Here is a 14,607-nt window from a genome sequence, read left to right as displayed (position 1 = left end):
GCTCCTTGGTTGAGCAGATTATTTGTTGCGTTATAATCAACTAGAATGAATCATACATGTAGTCCCAGACTATCCATTCACGCTTTGGTGGTCACCCGTTACCCACCACTCATACATGTAGTAAGTGTTCTCTGTTACCACCTACCAGCCAGGCATACTAGTACATCCCATACACAATGCATCATTAAGTATTGTTGCCAATGGAGATATTACTTTCTCAACTATTTTCCAATCTCACACATCATAATAGTTTAAATTTAGTAACTTACATCAAACAGGTGTCTCACAAAACAAAATTTGGATAACTCCAATGTGTAGAACTTTAGTTTTTCACAACAGGTGTCTGCTTACCTTTTTTAGTTGACCGGTCAGGATTTGTGAGACACACCGTCTGACGACAGTACTGGCCAATCTGCTGGCACACCAATGTCCAGCGATGTCCTTTACCAGATCACGTCGGGGCCACCAAATTGTTAGGGTTGCGTAAATTCAAATCTGGTATCAGGATAAATATAACAATGAGTCACTGATTGTATTCTATGTATTTTTTATTAGCTAAGTAATAAATGGCAAATGCAACTTTCGTATATACGGGCTCTCTGTAATACCACGCAGGGCAGAACAGAGAACTGACAGGATGTATGTAAACAGTATTCTTTATACTGTGATAGACATAGTTCCAACCCGTCTGTTGGCCTACCCAGCCTATCGCAGGCGCTCAGGCGGGTCCCCGCCTCCTGGTGCTTCTTGGAGTCCTCCCTCCTTCGATGTATAGATCCTTACTGTTCTGGTAGCACCCCCTAGTTATAACAGTTGCTCAGTTCCTGCTATTGTGTTGTTCAGTATTTTTCCATCTCAGTTAAACCTCATGATGACCACCCCTCCCTATAACAACTTTGTAAGATACAGCAAGTCACACCATGTGCTCAATATTGTTACATACAAACACAAGGACAAAGCATCTGCTGGGCTGTTATCTACAGTTTTGCAACATGCAGGTCACACCATGTTACTCAGTTCTTGTCACACACAAACAGGCAAGTAGCAAGCAGTTGTTTAATCTCATTATGATGCTCCAGTGCACAAATGCAGACACCTCACACAACCAACATCAGATAATATTTAATCATATATATATACACTAATGGCTATAATGTAAAATACAGGATCCCACACTATTTACATTTTTGTTCACAAGCGAAGCAATTTTTTAAATGCATGAGTTTCAACTGCTAGGGAAGAGAAGATGAAGCGGCTACTAGTCAGTCTCTCAATCGCAGAGCTAAAAACATGCACAATGGGAATATTTGTCTTATCTGTGATATTTTGGTAAAAAATGTAATGAAATGAAACAAAATACAACATGAATTCTTACTAGTAATACATGTATTGTTTTAACATTACAAATCATGCTAATCCATTTTTTGGGTGTTTTGTTTGTGTAATTTTAGCAATCTAAGTGGCTGGTAGATTTACCTGACACAGTGGCTGGTAAACCAAAAAGTACATTTCAGGCCCTGACTAAAAGTCAGATTCACTCCAAATTTGGTCTTAGGACTCATCTGTAATGGCTCTCGTTGATGGTAGGGATAGTGGACCAAAGTGCAGCGTGGAAAGTGTTCATGATATTTATTTACAAGAAACACTCAAACAAAAATAACTAATCCAAAAACGACCGCGAACAGTTCTGTCAGACACTAAACAGAAAATGACACCCCACAAAACCCAAACGGATAATCACAACTTATATATGATCCCCAATCAGAGACAACGATAGACAGTTGCCTCTGATTGGGAACCACACTGGCAAAACAACAAAGAAATAGAAAACATAGATTTTCCCACCCGAGTCCCACCCGGACCTAACCAAACATAGAGAATAAATAAGGATCTCTAAGGTCAGGGCGTGACATCATCACAAAAGTCCCTAAAGAAGTTGAGAAAATAACATTGATGCCTTCAAAGATGGCCACACTATACCAGTATATTCATATTAGCACATACGCTAATATGCTAAAATATAAAAAAATACTTAACTCTTATGCTAGTGAGCCATAGGACCAAAGGACACCAAATTTGGAATGGTAAATGTCTTAACTTAGTTTGAGAATAGCTAAGGGATTGGTAAACAAATGGCTGACTGATTGACTTTTTGATTTTACATGTCCATTTTAACCACTGTGAATCCACTCCACAGTGGCCTATCAATTTAAAAATGGTCGCCTATATAAACTCAATACAAGTGATGACTTTAAAAAATGACCTGCTGATTACCTGCTGCACAGTGGCGAACAGCTAACTTTTTAACATATGCCAAAGATCAAAATGTTCTGTTTTATAGCTAATCTCATCTCACTGGGCAAAAACTGGTTGATTCAACATTGTTTCCATGTAATTTCAACAACAACAAAAATAATGTGATGACATTGAATCAACGTGGAATACTTATTGGATTATTAAAAAGTAATCAATTTAAAGGAATTTAGTCTTTTTTCACCTAACTTTGAACCTAAATCCAATAACACAGTGACATTTTTTTGTTGATTTGACGTTGAATTCACGTAAATTGACAACTCAACCAAATGTAAATCAAAACTACACATTGAACTGACATCTGTGTCCTTCTCCATAAGGCTCAGAGAAAATGTTGCTGTTACACATTTTAGTAAAAGGCATAAGCTGATGCACACCCGCTAACATTTTTGAGAAGCTTACTAACGGAAAGTATACTATAAAAAGAAAGAAAGTTGCACACTCTAATAATGCTCCCAAGCACTTAATTGGTGTAGCAACCAACGTTTCAGCATGCAGTGCCTTCCTCAGGGTTACATGGTAAATGCTTGAAGCAGGTTATGTAGACAAACAGTACAATTAGTGCAGCCAATTAACACAGCGAGAGGTGTGTCCAGGGCCTGAAACTAACTTTTCGGTCCACCAACCACTTAGATTTTTTACCAGCCAAAATCAAATAAAATCGCTAAAATTACACCAACAAAACACAAAACCCCCCAGATGAGCAGCTTTGTAATGTTTTCAAAAAAGTACATGATTTGCTAGTAAGAAGTACTCTGCCTCACCTGCCCTGAATGACGGGTTGCCTCTGACCCCAATACATGTTCATGTCACCATCCATGTTCATGTCACCATCCTAAAAACTACATTGACTATCACCACCGATTTCTGTATGCTAGCTATGATACCAGATTTTACGAATGGGAGTTGGCCAATTCAGTTGCCAGGATGTCATGTGTCCTACTTATATCTTTATACTCATAACAACTTATGCATTACAAAACTTTTATTAGATCAAATACGCAATTTCTTTTTTTGTTGACCAAATTCGACACTATCATTGAAAATGTATGGGCTTCAGTTGTTTCAGCGCGCCTAACTTGCTATGTGGATATCTTGTGTGACTAGCAGCCATGTCGTCTTCTCTTTCCTGGCAGTTGGAACTCAAACATTGAAAAGCAAACTAACTTGTGAACAAAACAATGTAAATAGCCAAAAACAAAGGCAAAGTCTCACGGCCGTAGACTTCGTTTCAAGTAAATTAGACCAACTTTTATGCCTGTGCACAGTGCTCCTACAAATTAACTCAACACTTCACTTGTTGCGCCAGGTGGGATAGGCTAGGATTTGTAGTTTTGACTTTGTGCGATGAATTTACCAGCTATGAAACAAAATGGCAGAAATACTTTTGAAAACAGCTACTGCAGCATTTATTTGGGTATAAAAGTGATCAGACTTGACAATGTTTTATTCACAAATGAAAGTGAAATGCAGTGACTTGTATTCATGAATGCCAAAAAGAAATCAAAGAAAAAAAGAAAAGGATGCATTAAATAATTGATCTTTTGTCTCCCTGTGTTTCATAACTTTCCTTCAATTAGCAAGAGGCTTAATATATCTCACTGGAGAAAGCATCCGAGCGAGCTAAACAGCACCCCTCTGTCTCTGTATGTTTAGGCCATCTATCTGATGCTGTCTGGCCAAAAAGGTATGACATTGTTGCCGTTCGTAGCATTGAATGCTGGAGTAACATTGGAAACAAGGGAAGCCCATGAGTATTTAGCCTCCCTTGATAGAAAAAGTATAAAATAATAGTCAGTCAGCGTTTAACTAAACTGACCAAGCTCAACTGTGAATGGTCTTGACACACCCAAAGAAGTGTCAAGGTATGCCCGTTTGGATTTGGCTTCACCTCAATCACATTGAGAGCAATACATCATAGAGCCCAACAGTGGAGGTGTCATAATACCCATAAAACCTAGCGGTCAAACAGGGAAATGGTTCCAAATGTTCTTCCACCATTCATTTTTTTCCCATCGGGGATTTTAGAAACACTTAAAATAAGGGATGTGTTCACTAGCGGTGCGTGGATAAAATCCCTGGGGAAGTGCCCCCCCTGCATGTACAGTAACAATCAGTTACATGACCTACAGCATGGTCAAGCAGGTTATTGTTTCCAACATATTCGGACCAATAAACAACTATTGATTTAGAACCACAGTTACCGCAAGTCTCAAAGAAAACAGGAGCTGCATCCACTATTCCAGCACCATTTCAAATTCAACATCATCAAATTATGTGGCTGTCCATGGTTCTGATTTCTGTATGCTTGTATGTGTGTGTGCGGGTTCGTGCAAGTAGACAAACATGTTGACTCATGCTACTTGTAGAGTACCGCCAATGCCGTCCTCCTTTCTTTCATGTTGATGAAAAGGTCTATCACTCTGTCATACAGTACTCACTTGAGTGGGTTGAGTCACTGACGTGATCTTCCTGTGTGGGTTGGCGCCCCCCCTTGGGTTGTGCCGTGGCAGAGATCTTTGTGGGCTATACTCGGCCTTGTCTCAGGATGGTAAGTTGGTGGTTGAAGATATCCCTCTAGTGGTATGGGGGCTGTGCTTTGGCAAAGTGGGTGGGGTTATATCCTTCCTGTTTGGCCCTGTCCGGGGGTATCATCGGATGGGGCCACAGTGTCTCCTGACCCCTCCTGTCTCAGCCTCCAGTATTTATGTTGCAGTAGTTTATGTGTCGGGGGGCTAGGTTCAGTGTGTTATATTTATAGTACTTCTCCTGTCTTATCCGGTGTCCTGTGTGAATTTAAGTATGCTCTCTCTAATTCTCTCTTTCTCTCTTTCTTTCACTCTCTCGGAGGAGCTGAGCCCTAGGAACATGCCTCAGGACTACCTGGCATGATGACTCCTTGCTGTCCCCAGTCCATCTGGCCGTGCTGCTGCTCCAGTTTCAACTGTTCTGCCTGCAGCAGAGTCGGATCATGCAACCTTACAATGTGCTAAAAATCTAATTATGTGACACAATGTTTGTAGAACAATTAATAACTATAAATTAAGCATATAGGAGTACCTATTTCTTTGTTAACCACTCGATGCAGAATAGCCGCATGTTTAAAATAAAAATAAAACATACCATTATTTATCTTTCGTCTCTCTGTGTTTCATGATTTTCATTAAATTCACAAGAGGTTGAATGTATCTCACATGAGAAAGCACCCAAGCGAGTGACACAGAGTCCCTCTGTCTCTCTACAAGTAGGCCATCTATCTGATGCTGTCTGGTCCAAATAAGTATGACATTGTTGCCGCTTGTAGCATTGAAGGCAAGGCATTTGGCCTCCCTTGATAAAAAAATGTATACAAAATTAACCAATCAGTATTGAGCTAAACTGAGCGAGCTCAACTGTGAATGGTCTTGGCTCACCAAAAAAAAAGTAAAAGGAAGCCAGCTTGGATTTTGGCATCCCTCCTATCAAATCCCATTGAGAGCATATCATTGACAGAAAAATGTTAATTGTTGCATCTCATTGTGTTGTTGTCCTCCGGTGGCCAGCTAGCTAGCTAAAATTGCCCCTTTTGTAAATTAGCCATGGATGGAGATAGGGATTTGGACTTAATTCTCTGTACTGGCCAATGATTATAACGGCGATTCTGATCCAACCGTAAATTCATACAAGTGACGCACCCCTCCTAGGGACGGCATGAAAGAGCACCAGTAAGCCAGTGACTCAGCCCCTGTAATAGGGTTAGAGGCAGAGAATCCCAGTGGAAAGAGGGGAACCTGCCAGGCAGAGACAACAAGGGCGGTTCGTTGCTCCAGAGACTTTCCGTTGTTCACCTTCACACTCCAGTGCCAGACTACACTCAATCATATGACCCACTGAAGAGATGAGTCTTCAGTAAAGACTTAAAGGTTGAGACCGAGTTTGCGTCTCTCACATGGGTAGGCAGACCATTCCATAAAAATTGAGCTCTATAGGAGAAAGCTCTGCCTCCAGCTGTTTGCTTTAGAGATTCTAGGGACAATTAGGAGGCCTGCGTCTTGTGACCGTAGCGTACGTGTAGGTATGTACGGCAGGACCAAATCAGAGAGATAGGTAGGAGCAAGCCCATGCAATTCTTTGTAGGTTAGCAGTAAAACCTTGAAATCAGCCCTTGCCTTGACAGGAAGCCAGTGTAGGGAGGCTAGAACTAGAGTAATATGATCAAATTTTTTGGTTCTAGTCAGGATTCTAGCAGCCGTATTTAGCACTAACTGAAGTTTATTTAGTGCTTTATCCGTGTAGCCGGAAAGTAGAGCATTGCAGTAGTCTAACCTAGAAGTATCAAAAGCATGGATTAATTTTTCTGCATCATTTTTGGACAGAAAGTTTCTGATTTTTACAATGTTACGTAGATGGAAAAAAAGCTGTCCTTGAAACAGTCTCGATATGTTCGTCAAAAGAGAGATCAGGGTCCAACGCCGAGGATGCGATAGATCTCAAATTAATACAACTACTAGCATCACATTTTTTTTTTAAAGCAATGAGGTTGACGCAACAGATCAGAACGTTTAGCTTAAAATATTGATAAACTATTAGGCTATTTCTTCATATTATAAGCGCAGCAATGCGCACATGGCAGTAGACTATAAGCTCGAATGTTCCATTAGCTGGAAACACCATTATCAAAATTGACCGCAAATGGGATTATGCATGTAATGCTTTTATTATAAAGGTGCTTTTTTATGGTGAAAATTAACTTCCTCAAACTTGAAACTCACACGCTGCGTATGTATACCAGTTAGGCTCTACACTCCTTGTAAAGCGGATTAATGTGCTTAATTTTAAAAAGTTATTTGGCCACTTTAGTTGTGGTACAGACCTTATCAAAACATAGGCCTATGGGATAGGCTAGATGAGGTGTGCGACTTTGATTTGAAAAAGTTACAACAAATAAAGGCATTGTTTCTTGCCTTACGCTGGGCATCATTCACAAGTGATAATATACAATTTACAAGTGATAAGCTAATATTGTCACCCATCAGACTATTCTTTATTTAATCTTGTCTTTACATATACTAAATAATATACAGTGCCTTGCGAAAGTATTCGGCCCCCTTGAACTTTGCGACCTTTTGCCACATTTCAGGCTTCAAACATAAAGATATAAAACTGTATTTTTTTTGTGAAGAATCAACAACAAGTGGGACACAATCATGAAGTGGAACGACATTTATTGGATATTTCAAACGTTTTTAACAAATCAAAAACTGAAAAATTGGGCGTGCAAAATTATTCAGCCCCTTTACTTTCAGTGCAGCAAATTCGCTCCAAAAGTTCAGTGAGGATCTCTGAATGATCCAATGTTGACCTAAATGACTAATGATGATAAATACAATCCACCTGTGTGTAATCAAGTCTCCGTATAAATGCACCTGCACTGTGATAGTCTCAGAGGTCCGTTAAAAGCGCAGAGAGCATCATGAAGAACAAGGAACACACCAGGCAGGTCCGAGATACTGTTGTGAAGAAGTTTAAAGCCCGGATTTGGATACAAAAAGATTTCCCAAGCTTTAAACATCCCAAGGAGCACCGTGCAAGCGATAATATTGAAATGGAAGGAGTATCAGACCACTGCAAATCTACCAAGACCTGGCCGTCCCTCTAAACTTTCAGCTCATACAAGGAGAAGACTGATCAGAGATGCAGCCAAGAGGCCCATGATCACTCTGGATGAACTGCAGAGATCTACAGCTGAGGTGGGAGACTCTGTCCATAGGACAACAATCAGTCGTATATTGCACAAATCTGGCCTTTATGGAAGAGTGGCAAGAAGAAAGCCATTTCTTAAAGATATCCATAAAAAGTGTTGTTTAAAGTTTGCCACAAGCCACCTGGGAGACACACCAAACATGTGGAAGAAGGTGCTCTGGTCAGATGAAACCAAAATTGAACTTTTTGGCAACAATGCAAAACATTATGTTTGGCGTAAAAGCAACACAGCTGAACACACCATCCCCACTGTCAAACATGGTGGTGGCAGCATCATGGTTTGGGCCTGCTTTTCTTCAGCAGGGACAGTGAAGATGTCTGCAAAAGCCCTGAGACTGGGACTGAGATTTGTCTTCCAACAAGACAATGATCCAAAACATAAAGCAAAATCTACAATGGAATGGTTCAAAAATAAACATATCCAGGTGTTAGAATGGCCAAGTCAAAGTCCAGACCTGAATCCAATCGAGAATCTGTGGAAGGAACTGAAAACTGCTGTTCACAAATGCTCTCCATCCAACCCCACTGAGCTCGAGCTGTTTTGCAAGGAGGAATGGGAAAAAATGTCAGTCTCTCGATGTGCAAAACTGATAGAGACATACCCCAAGCGACTTACAGCTGTAATCGCAGCAAAAGGTGGCGCTACAAAGTATTAACTTAAGGGGGCTGAATAATTTTGCACGCCCAATTTTTCAGTTTTTGATTTGTTAAAAACGTTTGAAATATCCAATAAATGTTGTTCCACTTCATGATTGTGTCCCACTTGTTGTTGATTCTTCACAAAAAAATACAGTTTTATATCTTTATGTTTGAAGCCTGAAATGTGGCAAAAGGTCGCAAAGTTCAAGGGGGCCGAATACTTTCGCAAGGCACTGTATGTGTGAAATTTGTTTTGATTTAGAATGGACCATTATCATGCACCTGTCTCAAAAAAGGGGAAAAATATGTAATCTATGCACTTAAATAGCGAATGGAGGACGCTTCCCTGTGGTTCATTTTCATGACAGCCTAGTAGGCTATATTCCTGTTAAGAGAAGCAATGTGCTTAATATTATGAAAGTTGAGAAATAAATATAGGCCTAGCCTATAGAAATCTGATGTGATCCTCTTCTTTTTAATAGAGGCCATCACTCTGTTTTGTCACGCAGTTGCATAGCATATAGAAATGTTGCGCAACATGCCCTCATGCTCTCATGAAGTGTGTGTTTAGAATTTCGATTACATTTGCATTGATGTCATAGTGATTAGAGGGATAATAGAGTGCTGAGTACCTGACAGGTAGCAAGTTTGGTAGGCTACTAATGACCAGCAGCAGAATCAGAGTTTGGAGAAGCCTAATTACTGTGAGTAAATGTTTACGTGGAATTTAACAGGCAGAGCCCCACCTGCCTAGCTCAGTGCTTTCTATGGTGGTGGGGCAAGCCAGAAGAAAATACGGAGCGTTGTGCCGTGATTGGCTCACTGTTCTGTCACTCATGGGGACACTGTCACCGCCAAGTCTAATGGTAGAGCTTGAAAAGTCTAATGGTAGAGCTTGAAAAGTCAAGCCCCTTGGGTGCTGCCATAGAGTTACGTTAGAAGTGCCCATCCACAAAGGCTCAAGGTCACTGGCAACAGATAAAATGATGTCAAATCATGTTATATCTACAGTAGCTTTGATTGGGCTGATGTCAACGTCATACTTTCAAAATGTTAGCTAGCAGTCATCATCATGAATCAAGTCGACAATCTTCTGGCAAATACTTTCTAATCCTTGTCATATGAAGAGAAATAGAGAAATTATAGATAAAATGTATCGGTGCTCACCGACCATTGGACATAAACATTACACAAGTTGGAAATTGTACTTAAGTAAAAATCATTTTAGGTACTACTTAAGTCATTTCTTGGGGGTATCTGTACTTTACTATTTATATTTTTGACAACTTTTACTTCACTATATTCCTAAAGAAAATAGGAATACCGACCTTGGACTGGCAACCCTACTAAAGGGCCCCACTGGACTAAACAAACCTCTCCGGACTGAGGGGCAGCTCCGGACTGAGGGGCAGCTCAGGACTGAGGGGTAGCTCAGGACTGAGAGGTAAGCTCAGGACTGAGAGGTAGCTCAGGCTGGTTGACGGCTCTGGCAGCTTCTGGCTGACTGACGGCTCTGGCAGATCCTGGCTGACTGGTGGCTCGGGCGGATCCCGGCAGACTGGCGGCTCTGGCGAATCCCTGCAGACTGGCGGCTCTGGCGGCTCCCTGCAGACTGGTGGCTCTGGCGGCTCCTTGCAGACTGGCGGCTCTGGCAGCTCCTTGCAGACTGGCGGCTCTGGCGGCTCCTTGCAGACTGGCGGCTATGGCGGCTCCTTGCAGACTGGCGGCTCTGGCTGCTCCTTGCAGACTGGCGGCTCTGGCGGCTCCTTGCAGACTGGCGGCTCTGGCGGCTCCTTGCAGACTGGCGGCTCCTTGCAGACAGACTTGCAGACTGGCGGCTATGGCGGCTCCTTGCAGACTGGCGGCTCTGGCGGCTCCTTGCAGACTGCCGGCTCTGGCGGCTCCTTGCAGGCACGAGACTCTAGCAGCTCTGGACAGCGGGAGACTCTAGCAGCTCTGGACAGGCGGGAGACTCTAGCAGCTCTGGACAGATGAGGCGCACTGTAGGCCTGGTGTGTAGTGCCGGCACTGGTGGTACTGGGCCGCGAACACGCACCTCAGGGCGAGTGCGGGGAGGAAGAACAGGGAGTACTGGGCTCTGGGCATGCACAGGAAGCCTGGTGCGGGGGCTGCCACCGGAGGGCTGGTGCGTGGAGGTGGTACTGGATAGAACGGACCGTGCAGGCGCACCGGAGCTCTTGAGCACCGAGCCTGCCCAACCTTACCTGGTTGAATGCTCCTGGTCACCCTGCCAGTGCAGCGAGGTGGAATAGCCCGCAATGGGCTGTGCAGGCGAACCGGGGACACCATGCGTAAGGCTGGTGCCATGTACGCCGGCCCAAGGAGACACACTGGAGACCAGATACGTAGAGCCGGCTTCATGGTACCTGGCTCGATGCCCACTCTAGCCCGGCCGATACGAGGAGCTGGTATGTACCGCACCGGGCTATGCACCCGCACTGGGGACACCGTGTGCTCCACAGCATAACACGGTGCCTGCCCGGTCTCTCGCCTACCGGTAAGCACAGGAAGTTGGCGCAGGTCTCCTACCTGGCTTCGCTACACTCCCTGTGTGCCACCCCCCCAAGACATTTTTGGGGCTGACTCTCGGGCTTCCATCCACGCCGCCTCCTCACCAGCGCCTCTCCGCCTTCGCTGCCTCCAGCTCTTCTTTGGGGCGGCGATATTCTCCTGGCTGTGCCCAGGGTCCTTTCCCGTCTAGGATCTTCTCCCAAGTCCATTTCTCTAAATAGTGCTGCCTCTCCTGCTTCTGCCTGTTACCATGCCGCTTGGTCCTTGGTTGGTGGGTGGTTCTGTAACGGTTTTCTTCCGTTGAAGGAGAGGAGGACCAAAATGCAGCGTGGTTAGTGTTCAACATGTTTAATATAGACGATAAACGAGAACACTACAAAATAACAAATGTGAAAACCGAAACAGTCCTATCTGGTGCATAGACACAAAGACAGAAGACAACCACCCACAAAACCCAACACAAAACAGGCTACCTAAATATGGTTCCCAATCAGAGACAATGACAAACACCTGCCTCTGACAGAGAACCATATCAGGCCAAACAACAAACCCAACATAGAAACACAAACACAAAACATAGAATGCCCACTCAGCTCACGTCCTGACCAACACTAAAACAAAGAAAACACAAAAGAACTATGATCAGAACGTGACACTTATCAAGACAACACATGGTCATCCCTTCTGCCTTCGATCTGGCGGACTCACTAAACACAAATGCATCTTTTGTAAATAATGTCTGAGTGTTGGAGTGTGCTCCTGGCTATCCATACATTTTTAAAACGAAAAATTGTGCCGCCTGCTTTGCTTAATTGAAGAAATTTGAAATTACATATACTTTTACTTTTGATACTTAAAAGTATATTTAGAACCAAATACTTTTAGACTTTTACTCAAGTAGTATTTTACTGGGTGACTTTTACTTGAGTAACTTTCTATTAAGGTATCTATACTTTTACTCAAGTATGACAATTGGGTACTGAGCTACAACTGGGAAAATAAGTTTAGAGCTTTCAACCAAATCGGAATTGTAAATTGGGAACTTGGGGCTCTTTCTAGAGCTACAACCTGATGTCATCATGATTCAACCTTTTTTTTCAGAGTTCCCATTTGTCTTGAAAGCACTGTAAATCCAGAGAATTCCAGACAAAGTTTGATGACAAAATATGCCCACGAAGGACCGCCGCGCCACCTTCCTGTTCAAGTGAGCACAGCACAACAAGGCGAGTCCAAAAATGTCTTGTATGCTGCTGCGTAAATTATGTAATATGCGAGGGAGATATGTATACTGTAGCTAAGAAAGTAATACTAAGTGTATGTTGTTTAGTAAGTCAGCTGTTAGTAGCCCATGTGCCTCACCCTAATCATTTGGTCTATTTTCACCTCTTAATTTTGCCTACTGTTCTGACTTGGTGGTGCATATGTAGCCTATAACCTATTTGTCAGAAATTAAATCATTGAATATTGTAAGAGCATTTATTGTCTGCTTATATGCCCCCTTTATTTATCCTATGGTTCCTGACTTGTACAGGGAGGATGGCCTATGTTCTAAATTCTGTCGCTGTACATTTCAAAAGTGCTGAACAAATAGTTAATTTGACTACATCCGTCCTAGCTCGCTCATTAATGTCTTAATAGATATTACAAATTGCCTCTTATCCGCTTGTCGTCCCCTTTATGCCATAGCTTGTACATCTCAATTGTCAGTAGAAACCACATTTGTTTAAACAAGTCAGCCATATCAGCTATGTTTTTTTTAAAGGCAATAAATGAAGCTGAATGAACTGTTTCGCTGCCAGACAAGGCTCTGCTGATAGCAAGGTGTAGCAGTGGTAAGGTGTTGGGACTGCTGTTTGGACTCTGCTGTTGGGGCAGCTTTATGTAGGCCCTAACAGTTTGTGGGCACCGTTTGTCACCATTATAGTGCAATTAATGTATTGTTTAGTGTTATGTTGTATAGTGGTTTTGCTGGCATGCATACCACTTTTTTTTTCCCCCACCAAGATTTTCATGCTAAAATCTCCACTGCATTTAGCTACATTAGATAGTCAATCCAGAGATTCTTACCTTTGCCTCAATTCAGTCCAGATCATCATGGCATTTGTAGTTATTTGTGATAGCCACATTATCAGCTAATTAACATTTCATTTGTTGGGGGTAAATACAGGCAAATATAATCATGTACTTTCATATTTGTTTTATTATCTTCTTGTGGTTCAAACATAATGCATAATGAACATCATCAACATGGGAAACATGATATGCTAATAAACTGTGGGCAAATGATGTTCATTGGGTTGAAATGTTCATAGAAAGGGCCTGAGATCAAATGCAATATTCAAACCACTAGAGGTCCACGTTTTTAGGTAGGAGCTCCAGCTGTTACACATTTTTTCATGAGGCAGAGAGAAACATTTGCAGTTTTACAGATAATTTTATGCCATTCTACATGTTTTGCCATGAGACTAAGATACATTTTTGCATTTTTAAAGCAAATGTCCTGCTATTCTACACATTTTTCTATAAGGGTGAGAGAAAATGTTTCAGTTTTAAAGCAAATTTCCTGTAGTTCTAAACATTGCCATGGCTTCTGAAGTGTTGATAATGCTATCTGTGGAGGCTGATTGAGTGTTTGGTATGTTAGTGCTGCTTCATTAAAATATAACCAACCTACAGCACTAGACTACACTTCACTTTCGTCATACTTTTGGTATTGAGAGATAAACATGGTAATGCTTTCACTGATTGCACATAAACTTTGAAACAACGATGGTTTACGATTTGACAAGAGTGATCTGCTCTAACGTGCCCAGGAAGTTGGTGAAGAGCAACTACAGAAACTTGCAGTGGACTGCAGCAAAGACTGGGCACGTTCGAGCAGATCGCTTTTGATAAGCCCTTACCAACCTTGATCACAACCTTTCAAAGTGTGTTGCATTATGGGGATAAAAAATGTCCGACTTGTGCCTACATGTTGACTGCATGAACTTTATAAAAATAATGTGATCAAAGGTCATGAAGTTTTGTCTGCAGTCGACTTCAAATTTCTGCAGTTGCTCTTTACCAACTTCATCCTGCAGCAATCACCTGCATTGTGGGAGGCTATATTGTCAACCAATCATGGGGGTGTTTTTGTTTGACCCACGTCAACATGATCAAAGACATGACTGAAACAGGAACCAACTTTGCCTCAATTCATGTATACAGTGGATATGCACAAATGAATGTGTTATGAGCCTCTTTCTCTCACCAATTGATTGTACACACATATTTTCAGCTTGAGTGTGTGATATGGGGGTTTGAGACATGTATATTTCATTATGAAGAACAACTTTTATAAACAATGGCAACACTGCCATGTTGCACTGATTCTTGCTGTTG

This window comes from Oncorhynchus mykiss, chromosome 2 (genome assembly GCF_013265735.2).
Source record: "Oncorhynchus mykiss isolate Arlee chromosome 2, USDA_OmykA_1.1, whole genome shotgun sequence".
Taxonomy (NCBI): Eukaryota; Metazoa; Chordata; class Actinopteri; order Salmoniformes; family Salmonidae; genus Oncorhynchus; species Oncorhynchus mykiss.
The sequence above is the reverse complement of the archived record's forward strand: the minus strand, read 5'-3'. Positions refer to the sequence as shown.